The sequence below is a fragment of the Triturus cristatus genome, chromosome 1_1 (genome assembly GCF_964204655.1).
Source record: "Triturus cristatus chromosome 1_1, aTriCri1.1, whole genome shotgun sequence".
NCBI classification, from domain to species: Eukaryota; Metazoa; Chordata; class Amphibia; order Caudata; family Salamandridae; genus Triturus; species Triturus cristatus.
In genome coordinates, this window is record NC_140579.1 from 70,594,087 (window position 1) to 70,616,546 (window position 22,460).

At 44.2% G+C, this 22,460-nt stretch overlaps 1 pseudogene across 1 annotated transcript in view; it reads left to right on the forward strand.

Annotated features, from left to right (window-relative positions):
- Positions 1-22,460, forward strand: part of LOC146869450 (lymphotoxin-beta-like) — an 82,464-nt pseudogene that overhangs the window by 33,957 nt on the left and 26,047 nt on the right. The window contains exon 2 of the transcript XR_014959808.1: positions 9,015-9,060. The product of XR_014959808.1 is annotated as a lymphotoxin-beta-like (transcript). The remainder of the gene's footprint in view (positions 1-9,014; positions 9,061-22,460) is intronic.

Genomic DNA, 22,460 nt, shown 5'->3' on the forward strand with positions numbered 1-22,460 from the left:
TTGGCATAGCCAATCGGTCTCGATTTGGGACCTTATAAGTGTTTAGCCATGCAACAGTTGATGTTGTTGCACCAAGGATATTGTGCTGCATAACTAAATACTTATAAGGTCCCAAAAGCGAGACCTATTGGCTATGCCAATGCTTGTTTAAAAGGCACCCATCTGTTCATTAGAGAGATGCATATAGGACTCTTCTTAACCTGGAAGATGATGAACTAGCATTCTGCGTGGGTGCCTTTCTGACAACTGCTGTTTGTGCAGGATTACTGTATAAATAATATTTTCATTCTTCTGTACTGTATTGGTTTTATATAACACCTTTATGCCCATTATGAATTTGGGTGCTATATGTATTACTGTGTGATTGTGTCCTGTTATGGATATATTTTATCCAAATAAAGTAACTGAATTGAATTGCTGTCCAAATGTTGGCATGTATGATCTGTAAGCGGTGGCCCACTCCGGCCTTTGAACCCGGTTTCCACTGCACGTGCTGCACCACTGGAAGCTACGTCCCCACCCCGAACCTGTGCAATAAGGTAAACATTGCACGGGATCCTCGGTAACGCAGCTCTGAGGGGATGTCTGCTGCTTCCATCTGTACATACAGGGGTCAGGACAAGAAGGCAGTTTATTTTCGGATGACTGAGAAAGAGCGAGGTACACGAATCTCCCTTGGAATTCTAAACCCATGCGCTTCTGCTCTATGCGAGGCTCCACCCTCTTCACTCACTCCAGGTCCCTCCTCCGTGCATCCGGAAAACACACTGCTGCCACTTCACCTTTATTGCCAGAGTGCGGAAAGCGAGTGCACGTCGCCTGATAGAAGAACCTGCTACATTTCTTCTGATAGTACCTGCTAGAAGGACTATAGCTGCTTTCCAAAGGAAGAGCATCTCAAGGAGAGCGGTGTTCAGTGCGAATATCCATCCTTAGAGACACTGGTAAAAATGTCATCGCAGGTTCCGCCTTCAACCCCTGTAATCCGCGTGGCAGACAATGCCAGGTAGGTGTGTGAGCACCTTTTAAAAAATATCAAACTGCTTTCTAAGTGGGGTCATCGTTTTAACACATTAACAGTTCAAGTCTTTATTGGAACCACTGTCACTTTCTGGGAAATGTAGTCTTTCATTTAAATCAATGGCGCAAACGCCGTACACTATGAATCACGTTTTTCTTTGTCGCGTTTTTTCGCTGCATCTCAGGAAACTGAGTGTTGTATCATGTGATACGGCTTTGTGAAAAATCTCTGCGTCAGCTGGGCTCGTGTTGCAAGCAACGAAAGACAGGAAGTGAACCTATCTGATTCAATGTACGGCTGCAGGGCAGCAATTTTAATGGTGTGGGCATGTGTACTTTCCAGATCTCTATTGAAACAAGCGCGCGCGCCTCGCGCTGAAAGAGGAGGAGGCAGCAGGGGGAGGGGAGAGAAGAGGGGGCCTTCGCCTGTTTTCCTTGCGGGAGCGAGCAGGAACTATCTGATAATTACAAACAGATGGTTTCAAAGCCCGCTCCCGCAAGTTAATCGCCAGATGTGCACACGTTGCCATTGATAGCAATGCAACACGTGCACGTTTTTGGGCCAAAAACTCAATCGATTACTAAAGGTCTCCTCCTAAGCAACGCATGCACGCTGCGTAGGCAAGACCTAAAAACCCAGGGATCCTTCCTTAGGCAGGAGAGGACTTTGCCCTAGGACTATCAAGCCAAAGGTCACACACGGTTTGTGTTCCATCTTGAGAAACTAGAACAGGCTTGCTATTTATGATTTAAGCAAAAAATTTGCATAGTACCTAGAAATAGCTTTAGGGTGTTAAAATGTTAAGAACTCGCTAAACACATTACAAATGTTCTTGATGTTTTTCCTGACCATAACATGCATTACTACATTCCTTTTTGCATTCTGTGTGGTTATTGTCCAAACTTAATGTACTAGACTAGGGTTTTAAAATGCATATTTTAAAGTACCTCTACTGTTCCTTAGTGCTACTTTGAGTGTGTTATTCATTGGCATAAGAGGAGTTGGTGTGTCACTATGTGAACTAATCTTGTGGGACTGATCATTCCCAGAAATACCTTCTGCATAGGCCTGGGGTCGTGTATGGGTTGCAGTTCAATTGGTGCATTGACTGAGCCCTGGCGTCAGGCAGTGAAAAATCCTACCCCAGGAGCCCAAAGGGGTGGGGGTGGAATGGGGCCCAGAGAATGCATCACAGATATGAGTGGATGAATAGAGAAGGGGTAACTCATTGGAGGCAATGTGGGGCGAGTCTTGGTACTGTACAGCACATTCGTTAGACAACACTTTCAATAATATCTGGTGATATATTAAATATATGCACAGGGATGATCAATAATCAGAAAGTCACCAGTACATGAAGCGCAAAACACAAGTTTAGCACAGTGACCACAAAGTAAATCTGGGGACCTCACAAGGAGAATGGGACTCTCAAGTCGAAACTGCAGATGGGAATCGCACTGAACAGGAAATAAAACCAGGACCCCTGACTGCACACTCATGATCTGTTCATAAGGAGCTACTCCTGGCAAAGCAAAATGTTTACTAAACTCATGATGCGCCTAGAAGGAGAGAAACACAGACAGACTCAATGCAGTACAAAACAAGCATTTACAATGCAATGGTCTCGGCATTGGTAAAGTTGGAGCTATTGGCATTGCTCATGACATTATTTTTGTTTATGTTTTTGTTTTTAAAACATTTAAAGAAACGGCATTGTTATTTACAATGTCAATAGCTTAATCACTCTCAAATGCGAGACCTATTGCATTTGCACCCACACACAGAGCCACCTACACACACACTGATTAAGCTATTGACATTGTATATAACAATGCCGTTTCTTTACATGTTTTAAAAACAAAAACATAAACAAAAAAAATGTCATGAGCAATGCCAATAGCTCTAACTTTAACAATGCCGAGACCGTTGCATTGTAAATGCTTGTTATCATTAAAGTGTACCAGTGTGTTACCGTCTAGTAATCTATTTCCTGAACTTTCTCAACCCCCATTGTTTAGCTCTGTTTGAAAATAGCTGTCTGTGATGCAGCAAATTGAGACCAGCTACTTGCCTGTGTGAAGACAGTCGATCTCCCCATCGCAACAGTAAAGAGCTGTTTTTACATTGTCCAGGAAGAGTCTATCTTTTCTTCAAATTTAAGTTACCCTGCAATAAAGGTTTGAGTGACTTCCTATGACAATTTCCCTGTGTGAGCTGCTTTGCCTTGGAAAGTGCCCAGGGCCAGAATCTCTGCAATTTATGTCGCCTGAAGTTCCTTGGCTCTTATAATCCTGACCCCTTTCTTGTCAATAACCTATATTACTTCAACAAATAACGGATATATGCTTTCTCATATTTCACAGTTCCCAGTTTATATCCCCACATACTGATACCGTTGTTGGTATTTCTGGGGAACTGTGCTTAGGACTTTCGTGGCCTGCACCTTCCAAGCTTGTAAAAGAAACGCACAAACCTATTATTGAGGGTCTGGGGATTTACCGAGACTGTGACTTCAGCACTTTTAAATTCAGCAATGAGTAATTTACTTTACTCCCTTAGTGTTAAATGACTACCGCATTGACAAAGGGGTAGCACACCAAGCATGATACTGCCATACAATCAGGAATAAACGTTGTGCAATGCACATCATATTTCCTCGCTACCTCTATTATACAATGCATGCATACTATCAGCATCAACTTTGCTGCGACACAAACAGATCAGATGTTAGTCCCGTGTGTACCTCTAGCCACTCTTTCCACATAGGCAATATTACAAACACACATCTCTCCAAACAACTACCTGTAATCGTTCTGAACAGTTGGCACTATGATACCACCATTGGTAGATGCACACTACACAAATGCTAGGTTACATAACATAACTTGACAAGCGTCACTTGTGAGTCCTACACATTGAAAACGATAGAACAAAAAACATAATTTTTATGTCAAGACAAAGTTGGGGAAAATCTAAGACATCAGCTCGGTCTAATTTCACTTTAAACAATTGTACGTGAAAACATAAGAATTGTACGGCCGCTTACTTTGAAAAGGCTCTGGAGCAAAGACAGACAATGTCACTGTCCTCACAGGGCTCATCTAAATGCAACACGATCTCTGCCACCATGCTCCACCTTTCGCACAACATGATGGTTCCCGCGGAGAACAGCAACCAAATATGCCTTCTCTGTATGCGGGGGTGCCACACAAATGCCCCAGTGCCTCTTGGCGACAAGCATTGAACGTGTGAGTCGTGCCAAGATTGCGCTTTATCACCGGTAAACACGGTAATCACTGCGCACGAGGACCGAAACAGCGGCTCCAAGTAAACACACTCAATCAGGTAAAAGAAAACATATTCTATTTAGATAGGGCAGTACTGTGACAATCAGGGATTGGTTTGTTGAACTTTTGTCATGTGACTGGCTGGGATGCTATTGCCAACTGTTCATTGGCCAATAGCGCTCTGAAACTACACGGCTGTGGATTGGCTGAGAGACGTCTGCCAATTTATTACTGGATGAGTGATCCCGGAAGACTGCACTCAGCCCTACGATTGGATGACGGCATGCCTGTTTTCTTCTGCGCGGGCAGTGCGTTTTGTTTGCAGCCCACCCGGCCTGTACTGTCGTCATAGGCGTGTCATCTTCTCCTTCTTTTCCTACGGCAGCACCGGCGTCTGTAAGAGCACCTTTCGTAATTTACGCCACCGCACCCGCTCTGTCTGTTGCGCCCCCGCAGCTTTTCACTTGGATTATTTTCTGCAGGCGGTTCAGGTGAGGCTGCTGCAATGTGTAGTATCACCTGACATCGGACCAGTTTTGGTACCGAATGGGGCTAGGTTGCTTATGATTTAATCCCACTTAGGTGCCAGTGCAGAGCTGGCTATGCGAAATTGCCCAGATGCTGTCTTCCAAGCCCCTGCAACCGGACGAAGGGGGAGCGGACGAGCACACGACTGCCTTTCTCCGTGGCAGAGCAGAAATGCCTCGGAGAAAGGCACCGCCCTTTTCGGATTCGGGGCGTGTTTTGCTGTTGTCTCCTCCCTGAGACTTCTCGCAAAAAACACGCCCCCCGATCCGAAAAGGACGGGGCAGGATCAGAGTGACGGGACCTCTTCTCCAATGGCTGGCCAGCATTTACTAGGCCAGCCAATGGAGAACAGGGAAGAAGAGGGGCGGGTTCAAGCCCCTCTTCACCCAAGTCATTATGTCTCGCGAGCGAGACTGCGCAAGCGCAGCTATCGCTAGCCGAGACCTAAACACAGAAGCCACACAGTGCAGTACAAAAACACAGAAGCCACACAGTGCAGTACAAAAACACTGAACCCATACAATGCAGTATAAAAACACAGAAGCCACGCAGTGCAGGACAAAAACACAGAAGCCACGCAGTGCAGGACAAAAACACAGAAGCCACACAGTGCAGTACGAAAACACTGAACCCATACAATGCAGTATAAAAACACAGAAGCCACGCAGTGCAGGACAAAAACACAGAAGCCACGCAGTGCAGGACAAAAACACAGAAGCCAAGCAGTGCAGGACAAAAACACAGAAGCCACACAGTGCAGTACAAAAACACTGAACCCTACAATGCAGTACATAAACATAGAACCCACACAGTGCAGGACAAACACACAGAAGCCACACAGTGCAGTACGAAAACACTGAACCCATACAATGCAGTACAAAAACGCAGAAGCCACGCAGTGCAGGACAAAAACACAGAAGCCATACAATGCAGTACATCAACATAGAACCCACACAGTGCAGTACAAAAACACAGAAGCCACACAGTGCAGTACAAAAACACTGAACCCTACAATGCAGTACATAAACATAGAACCCACACAGTGCAGGACAAACACACAGAAGCCACACAGTGCAGTACAAAAACACTGAACCCTACAATGCAGTACATAAACATAGAACCCATACAATGCAGTACAAAAACACAGAAGCCACGCAGTGCAGTACAAAAACACAGAAGCCACACAGTGCAGTACAAAAACACTGAACCCTACAATGCAGTACATAAACATAGAACCCACACAGTGCAGTACAAAAACACAGAAGCCACAGAATGCAGTACAAAAACACAGAACCCACACAGCGCAGTACAAAAACACAGAAGCCACACAGTGCAGTACAAAAACACTGAACCCTACAATGCAGTAAATAAACATAGAACCCACACAGTGCAGGACAAACACACAGAAGACACGCAGTACAAAAACACTGAACCCTACAATGCAGTACATAAACATAGAACCCATAAAATGCAGTACAAAAACACAGAAGCCACACAGTGCAGTACAAAAACACTGAACCCTACAATGCAGTACATAAACATAGAACCCACACAGTGCAGTACAAAAACACAGAAGCCACAGAATGCAGTACAAAAACACAGAACCCACACAGAGCAGTACAAAAACACAGAAGCCACACAGTGCAGTACAAAAACACTGAACCCATACAATGCAGTACATAAACATAGAACCCACACAGTGCAGGACAAAAACACAGAACGCTACACAGTGCAGTACAAAAAAACTGAACCCATACAATGCAGTACATAAATATAGAACCCACACAGTGCAGTAAAAAAACACAGAAGCCACACAGTGCAGAACAAAAACACTGAACCCATACAATGCAGTACATAAACACAGAACCCACACAGTGCAGTACAAACACACAGAAGCCACACAGTGCAGTACAAAAACACTGAACCCATAAAATGCAGTACATAAACACAGAGCCCACACAGTGCAGTACAAAAACACAGAACCCACACAGTGCAGTACATAAACATAGAACCCACACATGCAGTACAAAAACATTGAACCCATACAATGCAGTACATAAACATAGAACCCACACAGTGCAGTACAAAAACACAGAAGCCACACAGTGCAGTACAAAAACACTGAACCCACAGAATGCAGTACATAAACATAGAACCCACAGAGCGCAGTACAAAAACACTGAACCCATACAATGCAGTACATAAACATAGAACCCACACAGTGCAGTGCAAAAACACAGAAGCCACAGAATGCAGTACAAAAACACAGAACCCACACAGCGCAGTACAAAAACACAGAACCCACACAGTGCAGTACAAAAACACTAAGCTCACACAATGTAGTACAAAAACACTGAACCCACACAGTGCAGTACATAAATATAGAACCCACACAATGCAGTACAAAAACACAGAACCCACACAATGCAGTACAAAAACACAGAACCCACACAGTGCAGTGCATAAATATAGAACCCACACAATGCAGTACAAAAACACAGAACCCACACAATGCAGTACAAAACCACAGAACCCACACAATGCAGTACATAAACACTGAACCCACACAATGCAGTACAAAACTAGCTATTGTTCTGATCCAAAGCAACAATTGATATTGTAAAAAGGATGACACTCATCTAACAACACAGCTACTTTGTATAGATTCAGTAACAGTTGAAGTTGAAGAACATTGAGGTGGTTTGAGAATGGTTAAACAACATAAAGGACACACACACACACACGCAGGTCACCCCCATCTCTGGCGAGGGGCTGGAGGGACTCAGCAGATCTTTGAGGACACCAGATGTTGAGGTCTATATTGGGACAGCCCGGCTTTGACCCCGCGGTGAGGTGGGCTTCAAGCTTTCTTCAGCATCTCAGTGATTCTAGGGGCTGGAGAGTCCAGCTGCAGGACAGGTCAAGAGACCTCCACAGGACCTCCAGACTTAGTACTAGACATGATTGGGGAAGCATGCTGGATCCAACCAAGGGACCCAAAATAGCAACAGAGTCCATGCAGGTCCAGAGAGGGTCAACGAGCAGCACCGCTCTAACCCCCTGCCAGGCATGTCCTGTGAATCCCACACTTCATCTAATCCGGTCGGGACAGAGCTTCCTCCTCAGGAAGACTTCTTGCAAAGCTCCATTCCAAGTATCCTTTTCAGAGGGGCATAGGAGGAAGATTTGGGGCACAAAGTTGTCTTCTCTTAGAAACATCCATCCTCCCTCTTGCAAAGTCCACTCTTATTTGAAAGTAAATCTCCACAATCAGCTATGAGTAGCCATAGAGACAGGTGCGCTGGCAGAGTCTTACGCAGTCACAATAATGTTTGTTGCGTGCTACCCCAAGACTGTTCTCATGGTCATGAAAATAAAGTTCATTCAAAATCAGCACTAAAGTGAGGCCGGCGACACCAAGTCTCAGTCATTAATTCACAGGGGCGGCCAGCAGGTAGCTCCCCTGGGTATGCACCCCTAAAACAATAATGCCCCCTGGCCCTTCCCTAATCCCGCATATCCGAGAACAGATCAATATAACATAACCTACAAATGTTCTGCAGCCCACCTTACCAAGTTAGGTGGCATAACTCATTATACTGATATTGAACACTACCGAATACTATAACAGGTGTATAACACGCCCATGAACTGAAACATAGCGGGTACCATATGAGTAGGAGAACTGGAATTATTGAATTCTGTGGGGCAGCATTTTCTGCATATTTATGGATGTGCCACACAATGTATCATCTGTTGTATAATTTACAATTTGAACAGAAAACTGTTTTTAGCTCAAACAGATCGAAAGTTACCAAAAACTTGGGGATAATGGTTGCCGTGCAGTGAGAAGGTCCTTGCTAAGATTGATTGGTCATCTTTCAGTTGCTTATTGCTGTATTTGGGTGCTAACCTGGTTCTAATGAGGTAAAACCTTTGGCACGTGTGTTAACGTGTGTAAATGAGAAACTAATGAAGAAATACTGCAAAATGTGCCTCATTAGGCTGCATAATGTCTCCCTTTCTTCATTTACGGGCTCTATACTTTCTGCCCGTTTCGGTGTTCAGGGGGTGTTTAAACGTCTGAGCTCCACTGTTGGGGCTACAAGCGCTTAAAATAAATCATTACATTTTTCACTGGTCCCAGTAAGACTTTTGTCCTTTCTTCCATTCTGCAGGTGGAAACGACTTCCCTGGACGGCACGGCTGAGGCATTTCGACAGGGTAAGATGCAGCTCTGACAAGTACCACGCATCACGTGTTAGAGTACCGCTTTTTAAGTCAAACCCCGCATTATTGCAAAGGGCAGAAATTGTCACGTAAATGAGCTGATGGAAGAGATGAGCATGGTATCCAGGGCACAAGTCCTTAAAAAAATTGTGGGGGGACTAACCAAGTTAAGCAATATGCAAGTGACATCATGGCGCGTGACATCACTGCATGTGACATCACAGAGTGTGACATCGCACGTAGCATCACAGGAAGTGGCATCACAACCATGACCTCACAGGAAGTGACATCACAAGAAGTGACATCAGATCTTAACACACATATGTTTAGCAGGTCTATCATGAGTACATTTGAACACTTTACAATATTTAAGAAATTTTTAAAAATCCTGCCACAAAGAAATTAGCAACAAGGAGAAACATGACACTAAATCTGTTCTGCTTAATTGGTTGCAAAGTCTGCATTTTAAAATATCTTATGGAGTTAAGGCACCTGCTGTAGAGGTCTACATGTGCTCAGTAAATCTCAGGGAATAATAATAATGGAGAGATAACTCTGGAGGTTAATGCACTTGTTGGAGAAATGTGTGTTTCGTCAAGTCCCAGTTTTGGATCAAAGTAGCATAGAAGGTTAATATGTCTTCCTCAAAGAACATCATGTACTAAGCAGATGACACATTTTTATTTTATGGCGATGGATAAAGTAGGTTACTGCTTTTAACACAGGGATCTTCCTGTTACTTGCAGTTCATAAATTGTAATCCTTCTAATGTAGCTCAGCGAGCCATAAAGGACATGTGACTCCTACGTCTTATAACTCTCACTGTCTTATGTAACACGCCCTGTACATTTATTTACACACATATATGATTTATTGTCAATGTGTAATGTGTACGTGTGATGTAAAGCACTTTGACACCCTGCATTGGGATGAGTAGCACTATAAAAGTAGTAAAACAAAATAGTGGAATTTAAATTGTTATTTGTGTAAATACTGGGTCAGACCAACACATCTGACATTCTTACAGTGCATTCATATCTCATATACACAATGACTGAACAAAGTCAAAACCATGACTCACTCAAGTACTTGTGAAATAATAAGATGTGTGCTTCCCCTCAATTGCTCAGAGGTGTGAGGTTCCAGATAGTTCCCAGCCAGGATACTCAATGAAAAGAAGGCCTGATGACCACTTAACTTCGGCCTTTATTTTATGCTCAGATGGAATTTAAAATAACAAAGCCCTCTCGCCTGCGCATTGCTGCTCGGAATGAAAGCAGACAACATACAGGCACTGCTGAATGTGTCTCGGTGTCTGAAAATTACACAGAGGCGAATTCAACATATTTCAGTGAGGCCCAACTTCTTGGCAGGAGAGACAGCGACCACCCTTTGAAAAGAGTGGATAGACACCGTCTACCCACGTGTACTCTCGACTTGTGCCCTGGGTATCTCGATGTCCTGAAGATATTTTAGTTCTAGAATATTGACAAGAATACCTCACTACAGCCAATCAAGAGTTTGACAGGTTATGAAATTGCACAACCCTGATTGGACTGTGTACCTGCAACAAATGATGGACGGAATGCTTATTGATTCAAACATTCTCCCCCAGTCAAGAGATCTGAGTTAAATCCATCGTTCTTTTGCCCACTATGCCACCCCAGTTTGGACCCAGACATATGCAAATCAGTCTTGACCCTGTGCCTCATGAGAACAGTCCTGACCGAACTGCCAAGCCTGGACCGGAAACAAGCATTCTGGGACCGGTTTCAGGGTATGTCACCTCAGCCAGGCTAACTCACTGTGCCACTGGAATCAAGCTATCCTCGACAACTTACTCTCTCTACCCTCAACCGCTGGGAACTCAAAAGGTGATAAACCCGCTATGTCATGACCCCCGCATTTACCACAACATGTCTTAACAGTTTGAATGATCAGTTGTTTCTCTGTCATCCTGGAAGCGCTACTTGGATTGTTCATATGTGTTTAACTGAGCCTGAAACTCCTTGGGAACCGCAGCATGCTGGTGAGCGCCTTTCCAGACTGCCATATGATGGAGCGTGGGTCACCAGCTCTGGTCACTCATACACCTAATACTCACCTGTGCCCAAACCACATTCAGACAATAAGCTAGTAAACTCCGCTGGCATCAATTTTGATTAATACCTGTAACTTTGTTATTCACCTTTACCAAGTCTTACCAATTCAATACATTTTGTTTCATTTCCGCGTCGAATCTCTTTACTCTGAATAACCACAGACTCAAGAAGTTTTGAAAACCTTTATCTAAGTTAATTTGTGAGTCAAAATTCAATTACAGTGACCACCTTCATTTCATTTCAAGAGGCAATACTCTAAATAATTCCATAGCAAAACAAAAATGATCAATGATGACGGTACCTGAAAAAGGAGAAGGGGAAAAAAAGGGAAAATAGGCATAGAAGTACAGAATTGCTGCTTATATTGACCTATGGTCTAAGATGAACCCAACTCCGTAATGGGGGGCCAGATAGAATCTCCAAGACAGGTCACAGGTAGAAGAATGGGCAGATCCAGATCTGGAAGGGTAACTTCTCCTAAAGTACAACGCCAGCGTTGCACCCCTCTCTGGCACTACTCTCCTCGGGTGTCCCTTTTCCGCAATCCCTCTAGATTAATAGATTATCGACCAGCATCTCGAACTCTCAGACAGAGTTTCTGGTAGCAGCAAGGTCTGAAACAGCGTTTCGGACAGAATCTGGAGGAGCATACGTGTTGGGTCAGTGACGAGTCAGAGTGACAGATCTGACAAGTCGGACGAAGTCTCTAGCTATCTTACCTCAATTATACTGTTCTTGTACCACCCCCCATGTATCAATTCTTATGTTTTCACTTATTCTGATTGGTCAGGATGAGGAGGTGAGTTCATCACACCACTTAGAATTTAATATTTTCTCTATGAACCATTGTTATGTGCCCGCCCCTCAATTTTCTTTTCCCATAGCTTTATTCCAACACGCATTTCACATTACTCAGTAAATTAAACATTTTATTCAACATTGTTGCTCTCGCAGGGGTCATCAGTTGACCTTCTCATGCTTTTTCATTGAAGGTGGCCTTGGCTGAGTGGCACGGGAGACATCATTCTTTCCGGCCAGTTTCTATGCACATGCGTGTAGTTGATGTGAGGTAGGGATCCCAGTCACCCTCCGAGGCCCAAATAGAACTAATAATAAAGTCAGAAAAGGATACGTTAGAACGCAGAAACAAATGATTTACTGTATACCACTTATTTCTACTCTATCCCCGTTTACTTATTTAAATCTTTTGCATTAGTGTTTAATAAAACTTACGTGGTTTAGTTTAGCAGTTGCAGGTGGATTAGCATGTGAGTTCAAAGCGTCCATTTTTAGTGCCATTGCGCAGCTGCAAAAGTTTCCCACCAAAAGCAATAGAGTCATGCTACATAGATGCAATAGACGCATGCGCAATAGAAATCCCGCGTTTTGTCGGCCATTTTAGGACACTCAGGTTACGGGTTAGTCATGCACATAGAAAAGCTTCCCCTAGATAAAAATGTTCGTGATGAATTGCGGTTTTCGTATTCACAAAACAGATTAATTACATTATTACATGTTATTTGAGAGGATTGAATCCAAGCAAGTTTCTTTTATGAATCCTTGCTCCATCAATCCCCTCTCTGATGGCATCTATTGCCATCATAAATTTTCTACTAAACAGATGCCAACTTTAGCACATCTCAATCTCTTCCTCAACCCATTCATTTCTTTTCTTTTCCTTTTTGCATTGTAATCCTCTCATTATTTTATAAAAGTCTCCTTTTAATTCTTCTAGTTGTATTTCTTCAAGTTTTCTTTTCTTGCCCCTTTCATTCACTTCATATTTCTTACTTCTTTACAACACTTGTGCCAACACATTATTGTTAAGACTAATAAGGTTATTCCCATCATGGGTAGAATTATGTGACCTAGAATACCTATTCCTAAATTAGAAAACCAACTACCTATGTTGGAAAAACTATTTGCAAATTTATTCCAGACACTTTCAACTTCCAGTGGTTTCAACTCTTCTTCAAATTCCGTAATATTTTTAATATATTTTCCAATTTCAACACTTTTATCTGGAATATACGTACAACAATGTTGCATTTTCAATAATTTACAGACTCCACCCTCTTTTGCCAATAATATGTCATGGGCAAGTCGATTTTGCATAACCATAGATCTGACCGCAACTAATTCACTGTTGATAAGTAGAAATCCTCCAGCAGTGTCAGTAGACAACCGATCAACTACTGTAGACAACTGACACATTTTTCGTGAATTCAGAAGAACTCCCACTGAAGGTATCAATGCACCAAAAATGTCACCTACGGTTTCTGAAAAACTAGCTCTTTTTACACGCGTTAGTCCATTTTTCGTCTTCATTGTTTCCAGGGAGTCTTTTTACATGACAAACTTTAGGGAATACTATTCCAAAATAGGAACTCCCATACCAATGGTCTTGCAGCCTAATGTAGGCATTATTGCCACACACATAATAAACTCCAGGAAATACTGGTTCAGTTCCTCCTTTTAGTCCCCATCCCCCGATTATTAAGAAATTGTGCTCACATTCACTGGAACCAATAAACACATTGTTATATTCTGTTTTTAACCTATGGAGACAGATTTTCCCTTTCTTTTCAAAATCTAAAGACATGGCAGCATGAGTTTTGCCACTTGCAAAATGCTCTTCTTCCACAGCCCATTTTGGAATCTGAGGTTTTGGTTCAGACGCTCTACGTTGGAAATCCTGTCTCCTTTGTTCTACTAAATTCAAAAATATTTTCTCTTCTTCATGCAATTTACAGGTTAAATTGTTATTATGTGCTTCAGCTATATCTATTGAGAAATATTCACCCATAAATTCTGAGTCTCTTGTACTAAGAACGGGGTTCATGCTTTTTCGCATAGGAACCTCAGAAAAATTCACATCTACGTTAGAATAATAATATTGCAATTTTCCAGTTTTATAAAACAAACTTGCTAAAACACTAGAGGTTAAGGGTAAATGATGATAAGTAACTCCCGCTGCTACAGATGCTGGTTATTTCATGCAGGCATAGCAATCACTAACTTCCATAGTTTCTACATATTGTACTAATAAGTTTGTGAAAGCATTTAAATCAGTGCCATTTTTATTCACAGCGTGATGTAAATCTGACTCATCTGGTGCTTCTAATTCTACTCTATCTCCTTTAATAGTAGCTACCTTTAGTTAGTGTTATTCTGTACACTTTTGACCATAAAATAAGGCATGGCCACTGTTAATATTAACCATATTATGAGTATTAGAAATATACTACCTATACACACTCTGCAACATTTCTTAAAACAATTCGGTTTTCCTGCAGCTCTGTTATCAGCCATTTCTCTCACGGGAAAAGAAGATTCCTCTTCTTCATTTGAGTGATTCAACTTCGGAACAGAGGTACGAGAGGGGAAATTCGTTTCAAGGTGGTCTTAGTTCTTCGTCAATTTGCTCTGCATCAACATTTTCAATTTCTTCTTCAATTATCTCTAAATTCTCAAAATCTTCGAGAATTACATATGTCCATTCAAGACCCTTGAATTTGTTATTTACACATTTTGCTCTGGGGCTTCTTCGTTTTGAACCTGCAGCTGCTTGCCCAGACCAACTGGATACTTCGTCTACCTGCTCTGGTTCTTCGGGAACTGTTTTGAGGTGATACTTCAATCTTTTGAGGACACCTGGCCTCTTATCACCTTTTCTAAGTCGTTTAGCTTGCACTGCACTTGTACCTTCTTCAGATACTCTTTTGTTTTCGTAAATTTGTGGCACAACGTGATTATTCCTGTCTTCAGATTCTTTCCCTGTCTGATCTTGTGCAGGGTTTACTACTTCACTACTTCCTTCCTGAATTTTTTCTCCTTCACTAGTCTGACTAGTCTCACTAGTTTTCTCCTTCACTAGTTCCCTACTGATTAGTAGTGTAGGGGGTTGTGCTGGGGGTAGTGTTTTAGGGTTTAAGGCAGTGCAGTGGTGTTTGGGTAGTGTAGGGGGTCGTGCTGGGGGTAGTGTTTTAGGGTTTAGGGTAGTGCAGTGGTGTTTGGGTAGTGTAGGGGGTCGTGCTGAGGGTAGTGTTTTAGGGTTTAGGATAGTGCAGTGGTGTTTGGGTAGTGTAGGGGGTCATGCCTGGGTAGTGTTTTAGGGTCTAGGGCAGTGCAGTGGTGTCGTTGTAGTGTAGGGGGTCGTGCTGGGGGTAGTGTTTTAGGGTTTAGGGTAGTGCAGTGGTGTTTGGGTAGTGCAGGGGTCATGTTGAGGGTAGATGTAGGGTTTAGGGTAGTGCAGTGGTGTTTGGGTAGTGTAGGGGGCCGTACTGGGGGTAGATTTAGGGTTTAGGGTAGTGCAGTGGTGTTTGGGTAGTGTAGGGGGTCATTCTGGGGGTAGATTTAAGGGTTTAGGCTAGTGCAGTGGTGTTTGGGTAGTGTAGGGGTCGTGCTGGGGTGGTGTTTTAAGGTTTAGGGCAGTGCAGTGATGTTTGTGTAGTGTAGGGGGTTGTGCTGGGGGTGGAGTTTCAGGGTTTAGGGCAGTGCAGTGGTGTTCGGGCAGTGTAGGGGGTCATGCTGGGGCTGGTGTTTCAGAGTTTAGGGCAATGCAGTGGTGCTCTGGCAGTGTAGCGGGTCGTGCTGGGGCTGGGGTTTTAGGGTTTAGGGCAGTGCAGTGGTGTTCGGGCAGTGTAGGGGGTCGTGCAGGTGGTGGTGTTTCAGAGTTTAGGGCAGTGCAGTGGTGTTCGGACAGTGTTGGGGGTCTTGCTGGATGTGGTGTTTCAGGGTTTAGGGCAGTGGTGTCCGGGCAGTGCAGGGGGTCTTGCTGGGGGTGGTGTTTCAGGGTTTAGGGCAGTGGTATTCGGCAGTGTAGGGCAGTGTAGGTGGTCATGCTGGGGGTGGTGTTTCAGGGTTTAGTGCAGTGCAGTGGTGTTCGGGCAGTGTAGGGGGTCGTGCTGGGGGTTGTGTTTCAGAACTTTGTCAAGGGTGCTGTACATATATCTATCATACATTCTTTGGAATTGGGCTCACACATTTGATCAAGCCTGTCTTTTGCTTCTAGTATTCATGTCTATTAGAAGCTTCTGCTGCTGATCTAAAAGCCAATAATATAGGGTTATGATCCAAAAATACCTCTTTCTTATCATCTCTTTCAATCCCAGTCTAAACTCCTAATAATAGATCATACTTTGTTTCTTCAATACTCTTTCCCAAATAGGTTTTAAATTCCTGTAATGCCTATATGGCCCAAAATGTATAATTATCCCTTCTAATCGAAGTATGCATAAAAGCAAAACTCTGGATCATTGACTGAATTCACCGAATCTTAGTTTAAAATCATACAATGCCTTTGTATTGTTCAATCAATCAATCAATTCCTTTATTCGATATTTAAAAAATATCATAAAAGTACAAATATACAGTTAAAAAAACAACGTTCAGTTCATTACAAATCCAATAACTGCACAAAGACCATTATCATCAATTCATTCCAAATTCACAGTTAAATCAAGGGAGTCCCCTGGTTTTCCTAAGTCTTATTGCAACTTTAATAAAATTTAAAATACAAGCCAGTGCTAGTGGGTTCTCAGATCTTTGTAAATATAGAAGAGCGACCTTAGCATGTCTGAACTTCATTTGTTTAAGAATCCTTACTAAATATTTACGTCTAGGTATCGAATAAAAAGGGCATAATAAAACGAAATGAAGGGTATCCTGCGGAGACCTATTGTCGCAGCCGCAGGTACCCTTCTGTTCAACTGTGACAGTAAAACCAAGCGGGTCAGCCAGTAGATGATGTAGAAGGTTGAACCTAAATCGTGTAATTAGGAACCTGTCCTGTGCATTATGTATGAGGGCAAGGTACGGTTCCATGCCTTCTACTGTCTTTACCATTATATGGGCGCGGACTGTAGGCTTACTTTCCTCAAGGACCGCTCTTCGTGTGGTCACTTTTTCGAAGAACATTCTTTTGATTCTGGTTTTGTCCTCGGGAATTATTGTTAGCGGGTTATAAAAAAGATCCTTACACCCTAAACTCTCCAGGGTGACCCTAACGTAGTTCAGCCATGGTATGCACATTCCCTTATCCCTATTCATGCAGTCAGTGACTATTTGTCTGCTCAGTCCCGCCTCTGGATTGGTCCAAATTTTTAGCCAGGCCATAATAGGTCTGATTTTATTCAGGTCTTCCATATATGCTCTACCCAATTCGTCATGGCAAATAAAGGCCGATATACTCTGAGAGGTTTGGAGAATCTTTCTCAGAAACTTATTCTCCTCAATCTGTATTTGCTGGGTAGCTACAAAGCCCCACACTTCTGCCCCATATAATATTTTGGGGCAACAGATGGAGCCATATAGGTGCATAACCTGCTCAGGGGACCACCTGCCCAGCCTGTGCCCATAGCTCATTATGGCCCCTGTAGATACCACTAGCTTTGACCTACGCTCTTCAGTTAAAAATTTAAAATTTAAAAGCCCATCAAAAAATATACCCAGATAGGAGAAGGTTTCAACCTTTGCCATTTTATGTGTGCCTATTTTGTAAGAAAATCTTTTGCAGGGTTTAGACCCAGCCAGCATCACATAAGACTTGGTGAGGTTGGCCGATAGATCTAAACTAGCCATGAAGCTAACAAACCCATCTAACAGGCTCTGAAGACCTTTAGGTGTGCGGGCTAAAAGTACCGCGTCATCAGCGTACAATAGCACGGGAACTGGTCGGGAACCTAGTCTGGGGGTGTCCACGTTCATCTCACACAGTGCTCGGTCTAACTCATTTATGTACAGAGAGAACAAGAACGGGGCCAAGATGCATCCCTGTCTCACCCCACTTGTGCAAGGGAAGGATGCTGTCGTGTCACCCTCCAAGTTAAAGCGCACTTTAGCAGAAGTGTTCCAGTGAAGTGCTCTTAGGATATCCACTAGGCCCTGCTCTACCCCTAATCTAATCATCAGAGCCCAGAGTTTTTCCCTGTTGACATGGTCGAAAGCGGCTGAGAGGTCCATAAACCCCAGATATACCGCCTGATCACTTGCAATGGTGTATTTGGCCACTATTAGGTAAAGGTTCAGGCATTGGTCTATTGTTGATTTTCCACTCCTGAAACCATATTGCAAATCCGTGATTATTTGATGTTCAGTGGCCCAGTCTAATAGGCGATTCAGAACTACCCGCCCCAGGACTTTAGCAGTCACATCAATTAGTGATATGGGGCGGTAACACTGCGGGTTGTCCTTTTTCCCTTTTTTAAAAATTGGAACTATTGTGGCCTCAGACCAAGATCGTGGCAAACCGGTTGCTATTCCTGTGTTTATTACTCTTGTGAGGATTGGGGCCCAGAGCTCAACCCTACTTAAATAGAGGTCGGGAGGGATTCCATCCGGGCCGGGGGCTTTATTTTTTGTAAGACCTTTAATGCCCTCTGCTATTTCCTCCAGTGAGAATTCAATATTAGATGCCCATGGGCAAAGATTTTCATCGCCCCTCGAGTTCACATTCGAGTGATTGTACAGTAGTTCAAAGTGTTTGGACCATTGCTCTGGGAGAATAGATGTGCCAATTACTGGGGCAGCGGTGTCCTGGAAACAGGGTTTATTAATTATTTTCCAGAATGCGCTTGAATCTCTTCTATCAGCTGCGTCCCGCAAGTCTTCCCATACCTGTATTTGCAATGCCAATTTCCTTTGTTTGATTGCCTTTTTATATGCAATCCTACACTGTGCAATATCCCTCTTGTTTTTTGGAACTATTTTTAAGCATTCTTTTAGCTCTTTATGGGCCCGGGAACAGTTTTTGTCAAACCATCTAGGGAAGGTCTTGACTTCCGGTGTCGAAGATGATTTAAGTAAACCATCTATAAGGTGTGCCATAGACTCAAACGCTTTAACCACCACAGGACCTTTAAGTGATGGATCTAAGCACACCTCAAACATCTCTTTGCCTTTCTCTATTAGAGATTTATAAAAGGCCTCCCCATCCACTTTTGCCCATCTGATGCGTCTCCCTTGATCAGTTGCCCTCACTGTGCTAATAACCTCGGTCCTTTTCTTCACATTTCGGGCGAACCAATTTTTAATATTCAGTACCAGTGGGTTGTGGTCACTGAATATGCTCCATTCAATTCCTACTTCATTTATCCAATCCCAAAAATGGTGAGAGACAACTATGTAGTCTATAATAGAGCATTGCCCTCTCCCCTTGAATGTAGGTATGACCTCACAGCTATCTTTAAAACCCACCAGGTCTAATGTATGCCTCAACATATGGTTTTCCAGGACCCTCTGTAACTCCAGCCCTCCCGGTGTGTGTTCAAAGTGCGCCCCTTTTGCCAGTGTGCAACCGGTCCAGGCACCCTTCGATGGACTCAGATTTGGACACAGATGACAATTTAAGTCTCCTGCTATAACCACACATGGCTCCCTACCTATCTTCCTTAGGCTCAGTTCTCGGGTCAGGTAGGTGTCCAGGTCGTGTATTATTTGCCCTTTCCCACTCCCTGCTATAGCATTGTATACGTTAATTAGGACAGCATTTAGCCTGCTTGCTTTAAGCCCAATAGCTTGTATGTTGGGTGAGTTCCAATTTAAATCAATCCATGATCCTTCTAACTGTAGGTCCACATAGGTAATTAACCCTCCCATTGCTCTTTCCGGGGCCAGTTTTTTTGCAGGAACAGCAAAGCATTTGTATCCTGCTAAATGGTAAGGATTATGGTCCACCACCCAAGTTTCTTGCAGGCAGATTATGTGGAATCTGGAAATGTATTGCCTCCACTCCTGATTGTGAAATTTGGAGGACAGCCCAGCTACATTCCATGAGACCATTTCAATCCCCTCCTGCAATATTCTCCCTATTAGGGCAGTGTTTTTAGGGATAGTGTGGTCAGGCTCTCCCAAATTTCCATCTGTGTTAAGCACTAGTGGGGTCTGAGTAACTTGTGGTTGTTGTGTGTGTGAGGCCACATGAGCTAGTTCCTCATTAATCTCAACCTCCTCTTGTCTTTGACCTAGGCTATCCAACCTATTCACTGTTTTGTGTTTGTTAGCAGTAATTTTCTCTGGGGACCTCCCTCTAGTTGGATGATGAATGCAAATTTTGCTCCTCTTGGGGTAACTGGAGATCATAACGACGGGAGTAATTTGTGCAGTGTTTAGTTGTATCGGTGTTTGCTCAACATAAGCTTTAACCCCGTTCAGTCAATCCACCTCCTCCAGAGACTTAAGGGGGTCGAATCTGTTCCTTAGGGCAATTCTGCCTTGGCTCCCCGGGGGGGCATATGACTTCATTTCGTGATGAACCCTGCCATCCCACAAATACTCATCTTTATCATAACTGCCCCCATTTCGGTGATATGTGCTTCTGTCAGTAGCATAAAAGAACCCCAGTGGTAGTGAACTTATGTTGCTGCTTTGAGCCGCCGGACCCCAGCTTAATATGTGATCAACTATCCTATAATCCCTAAAATTCACCACCACACAATCACCAACTACATTCTTTTGCCTATTCCCCAGCCATCTCACCCTTCTTACATGTAGGATTTCTCCCTGTACGTCCCTCGGCAATGGCCTGTTCTTATTTAGCCAATGTGTGACTTTGTTCTTGAGTTCATCATGCGATTCTGTGTACCCAGGTTTTAACTCTGGGACCCCTGTAAGTATGATGACATATGGGGCTGCGTCCGGGGGCAAATGTATACAAGGCCCAATGGGAGTAGGTTTGAATGGGGGTAATTGTGTGCGGTGTGGCAACTCCAGCAGAATGTGCAGCAGTGCCGAGTTTGCGTGAGCTGTGTTCGCGGCAAGGCCTGTGTGTGTCCTATCCGTTTGTAGATGGGTCGTGTTTGGCAATAGTGAGGTTCTCGTAGTAGCATTAGAGGGCCCTGCTGGTGTGTTATCAGGTGGAATGATAGGCATATTTTTATTGGGCTGATCTTCAGCTCCAGGTTTAGTTATTTGAACAGTCGGCAACTCAGTGGCCGGGTTGTTGCTCAGTGGTGGTAATAGAGTGTTGCCTGTCCCTCCACCCCTTATCTTCACTAGAGAAACAATTTTGTCCAGCCTGCTCAGGATTTGTTTCATCTGAGTGTTGATCAGTAGCTCAAAATGTAACTGTAGATCATTAATAGTCTGGGACACCCACCCCGGGGGAGCCTGTGTGCCCAATGCTTGGTCACGGGTGGCTTCTCCAATTGGGGCGTCTGGATAATTGGAGGTCGTGCGGGTTCTAGTCTTTTTGGGTCCAAGTGGCCTCTTGCTACTCCCCTTTTTCTTCGTCGCTCGCGTCTTTCCCCCTTTGCCATTGTCCAGTGTATCACCAATGGGAGTTATTTGTAGCGGAGAAGTATTAGTCAGTGGAGCCTCCGGGGACGAGTCAAGGGTGATCGCGGGCGTAGTAGTAATAGGTGAAGCAAGTTGGCTCAAATGGGGAGTTAATGAGAGCCGTCTTTCTGTGCGCTCGATCTCATTCGAAACTTCACCAATGGCCTTAAGCAACATTCTGTCAATGGCAGTCTGCTGTGCTGGGACTTGGGCGGGGGTACCTTTTGAGCTGTTCTTTTGTAATGGGGTGACATGGTCCTTCGTGCTCAATTTGGAAGATCTCGTTCGAGTGTTAGATGCCATTCTGCTCATGCAGTTATAGGATTGATATCACTACGTGACACTGTGCAGAGAGTGTCCCTGCAACAAGCCTCTTTGGTGCCTAGTTAACCAATACAAACAGCAAAATGGGGGCAGAGGGCCACAATAGCGTGACGATTTTGCAACAAATGAACAGTACCTTAATGTTCTTTCTGCAACCTCAGCAAGATGTTAGAGACCAGGCCCAGCCCAGCCTCTACCGGCCCCGGACGGCCACAGACGGTCCCGCCCTTGTCCCGGGCTTAGCCCGGCGCCCGCCCGCGCGCGTCCCGCGTCGCGGGGGGGCGTGATCTGTTAAGTAGTGCCACCAGGCGCGCTGGATGCGTGACTTCCGCTTCCTTAGCCCAAGGGATCCTGGGTGTTGTGGTCCCTTCAAGCGCTCCCCCCACACAGCGGTCGCGGTTGCAGGCGACGGCGGGAGGGTAACGCGAGGGCGAAATCAGTCCGGCAGACCCCGTTTGTCTCTGGGCCTCACAGGTGCATGTGCAGGAGTCCGTCGGACGTGGTCACAGGTTCTGTACTGGGCCCCCGCTCTGCCGGAGGGCGTGATCTGTTAAATAGTGCCACCAGGCGCGCTGGATGCGTGACTTCCGCTTCCTTAGCCCAAGGGATCCTGGGTGTTGTGGTCCCTTCAAGCGCTCCCCCCACACAGCGGTCGCGGTTGCAGGCGACGGTGGGAGGGTAACGCGAGGGCGA